This window comes from Habropoda laboriosa, unplaced genomic scaffold (assembly GCF_001263275.1).
Source record: "Habropoda laboriosa isolate 0110345459 unplaced genomic scaffold, ASM126327v1 scaffold269, whole genome shotgun sequence".
Taxonomy (NCBI): domain Eukaryota; kingdom Metazoa; phylum Arthropoda; class Insecta; order Hymenoptera; family Apidae; genus Habropoda; species Habropoda laboriosa.
The window spans coordinates 337,571-341,695 of NW_017100417.1; the positions used below are offsets into that span (position 1 = coordinate 337,571).

At 41.3% G+C, this 4,125-nt stretch overlaps 1 pseudogene; it reads left to right on the plus strand.

Moving 5' to 3' along the window:
* Positions 1-3,361, plus strand: part of LOC108575484 — a 5,223-nt pseudogene extending 1,862 nt beyond the window's left edge.
* Positions 3,362-4,125: the final 764 nt, after the last annotated feature.

Below are 4,125 nucleotides of genomic sequence, written 5' to 3' on the forward strand. Positions count from 1 at the left end.
GCTTTCCTTGCAGATCATACCACCGATTGAATTCTCAAACAAAAAACCACTGAATACGCTGCAAGGGATATGTTCCTTATTATATCGCACTAAAGACCCTGGCATTAATTGACCGTATTAAAACCCAATAACGAAGACGATAATTACCAATTAGTAATTCAATTGGCTCAGAATCGAGCCTGTCGATTATCGATCCGAAAGAAGAAAAAAGCCAATGGATATATGCCAGGATCGCGATGCAAACAAGCTTGGCCAGACGATAAGTCTATACGACGAAGAGATTTAAAGTGGCGGACGTGAAAGGAAAAAAGAGGTCTTAGTCGAAGTCTGGCCATAAAATTCATCGAATTGAAGGAGGATGCTCGCAGATCGGCCATTTCTTAACGGGCAGGCTGGCTTCAAAGGGCGACGTCGGGCAGGACGCTGCTCATAGATAGGAAAAGTTTTCTTCGCTTGAAATAAAAGCGGCTAGAGAGACAGAGAGAGAGAGAGGCCGAAAGCGAGAAGGAGAAAAAGAAAGTGAGTGAGACAGGAGAGAGTCATGGGGGATGAAGGGAAACACACAGTCAGTGAGAGAGAGAGGAGAGAGTGATAGGGGATGAAGAGAGAAAGAGTGAGAGAGAGAGAGAAAAGAGAGAGTAATAAGGGTGAGAGAGAGTCAATGAGTGAGTGAATAAGAGAGAGGAGAGAAAATGACATGAAAGGGAGAGAGAAAGTAAAAGAGAGTAAGTAAAGTAAGTGAGTAAAAGAGTAAGAGTGAGTGAGTAAAAGAGAGAGAGGCGGGGAGAGAAAGTGATGGGGGAGTGAGAAAGAGAGTCAGTTACCAAGTGTAAGAGAGAGAAGATGAGGGGGAGAGAGAGAGCGTAAGGTGAACGCAGGATCTCCACGGTTGGATCGTAGATCGTCCATTGTTACGGAGCGGCGTTTCAATACCCAGGTGAACCCTTGATCCCCATAATAACGTCGGTGTAAGCCCCCTCCTCGCATCGCCTCGCTGTTCATGGAGTGAAACGCGTCTATGGAGTTTCACGGCGACTAGAACGCAACCTGAAATTCCCTTCTTACCCTTCCCACGGTGTCCTTTCTCCACATCCTTCGTGCCCTTCGCAGTTTGGCCCACGCACCACCCCGCCCTCCGGTTATCTTTCGTTTATGAGTTGCTGTACTTTATCGCGGGGGGACATGTTTTCCTCGTAAATTTCAAAGTTTCCAACGCAACGTCGGCTACAGCCGGCCAAGATGGCGGACTTCCAGTAAGTAGCAGGGCCGTGTAATCCTTCTACCGCCACGTACGTTCATAAATTCGACGCAGCGTCGCGGCGGCTAGTTTCCAACGCGTAACGCTCCGCAGGTCGCTCGGCACTGCCCATTTCGACCGTGGATCTCGCGAGCTACCGAACGGCGAATCGTAAAAGGCTCGAGAAACGGGGAATTTAATAAGTGCCACGTCCGATGGCCAGTTCCGACTTATCAGCTCGCTATCAGGACATCGTGTACCGCGCACCGCGAAATCCCTCGATACCGCCACCGTTCGCGCAACTTTCCCCTTAATCCGATGAATTGCGTCGAGTGTACAACTTTTTATGGCTAGTTAAATAATTTTGAGAATCCTCTCAAAGAAATTTTCACAAACCTGTAATATTATGAGGAATGGCTGTGTTTGTCGTACAAGGTGAACCGAGATGGGCGATAAAACGTGGAAGAGGGTAATTCTGCATGTAATAATAGACCTGAATTGTGGAGTAACATTTTTTCCGTAAGCGGCTTACTTTTCGAGGAAGTTGCATCAAAAAGTTCGTTGTAAACTGTTGCTTCTGCTCATATTTTTATGTTCATAAACAATACTTAAATCATGAATGTCTGTTAATACCAGAATTGATCGCAATTTTTTCAAAATTATTGAATTTGCTACAAATAAATGACTGGCAAGCGGCATTATTTCTGTTGTATTTCAAATAACAGGTTTAGGACTTAGCACTCGTACAAGGATCGATACTTCACAATCGGTCATTTATCCATTTTCCTTCAAGTATTAAGCTCGGTAAAAAAATGTCAGCAAAAGTTTACGTCTAAGAAAATAAACAGTGAAAATATTGTTCTTAGACCTTGTCACATTCTTTTTAGAGTACTTTAATTATCCTACACATTTTAGTAGGCTCTAAGCACCCTTTTCTCAGCAACATAGCTATCTCGATTGCTATAAATATCTTGTAAAATGTGTAGCAAACTTGATGTTGTAAATTTGATTTAATAATAGGGAACAATGGTCGAAGAAAGTCGAGAAAAAGCATAATACGAAGATGAATCAAAAGGGTATCCCAACGCACAAATATGCGCAGTGTTGGCTCGCAACGCGACATGAATTTTTTCTCATTTGAACTACGAATGACTGAGTTAAAGAAGGGTTGAGTTTTAAGGGCAGTAATTAACTTTTTCATGGGTTCTGCAGAACGTGCTTTATGAAAGAATTCTAAAAGAATATCCACCACGTTTTATTAAACCCTCAATGGATTATTTACATTACTGCGTACATAGTGAAACGTTTTTCAAATGATCATAATCCCTCGTCAAATTCAATAATAAGACCTACATTTAGTTTCGATTATTTCCTCTCGTTAATCTACGTTTAATATATGCAATACCGTGGCATGCACTAATAGCTAATAAATTACTGAACAGGCGTAATTTTTTAGAACTAATTTGATCGTGGAATAACAACATAATTCGGTTTCGTAAAATTAGTATCAGTTACGCTATTGTCCAAATGTTTCCTGTCATTAAAATGGTTTTCGGGTTTAAAGAAGTTAATATTCTTTTTTTTTTTTTTTACATTTTTGCGGTCCTTATAGTCTGCAGAATATGTATGTTAAATGATTTTTTGAAATTGATTTTATCTATGAAAACCTTTAAACACTTTTCCAACACTTTTCGAAGTTTTTCCCGGAAACTATTGGACCGACTGCTTTCCCCTTTATAACGCATACTCGGAACATCTATTGCTATCGTCCTAACCAAAATCAGGTCAATATTTTCAAAATTTCGCTTTCTTGGCGCCTAAAACTTAGGAAACTTACAGAAAAAAAACATATTTTTGATTTTAATTAATTGCCATTTCCCAAAAAAAATTTGTAAATTTACGATCACGGTTGGACCAATAGTTTTATATAAGGACCACCTTTAAGGATTTAAAAACGCTTGATTCAATTTTTTCTAGGTAACAGGGAAGTCGTCAGCCCTGGGACAAGGATGTTCGCATGCCACGGCATATGATCCTGAGTGTTGCAAACATTTCACGTCTTTACTACCAATTCTGTCCAGCCAAGAGATGACTAAAGCTACACACAAAGCACCAACATCGTAACCTTTCTCATCCCCCAGAAAAAAAAATCATGAAATCGGCTGAAAAATCAGCCATCTAACCCCGAATATCCCCTTTAATTTCTATATCTCTATATTTTCTTTAACAATTTTTCATATTTTATAAAATCATCCTAAAATCGCTCCGGTTTCCCACTTTTTACATATTCCTAATAAAAATAAAAATTTACGCAAATTCTAACTATCAAAGCTGGAAACAACCGTGAACACAAAGATCAAACCATTTTCCGGTCTAAAATTTACAACCAGCAATCACAGAACCGAAACTCCCAGTCGAGTCTTTGAATCACAATTGCATCCCAATTAGTCGTTTACGACTGACGCGTAAAACTTTCGGCGGGTAGTGGACGCTGGAAAACGGCGCGCAGAAAGGAACAGGTAGCGTTGACGTCTTATACGAGCCACTCATTAACTCTACACGGCATCTCGTTGTTTCGGCTCGTTGTTCGATAAACGCGGAGTAAATAGCCTCCACGAGCAGACTCACGCAATTGAACGTTGAAATTATTCGCGCTGGCTAAGCGGTGTGCGACGAGGAGCGCGTTACTTGGACCGTTTCGGCGGGGGGGCAACAACAACACAGAGGAAGGTAGGCGTAATTTTTTCCACGGTCCATTGCATCTCCAAATTGATCGTTGGATCCGCGACAAATTGCGCGTAGCTTCTAGTGCGGCACCGATACGGTAACAACCTTTTTGAAACTCCACCAATTTCACGGTGTATGACAACCGCTTCCCGTAACTTTTA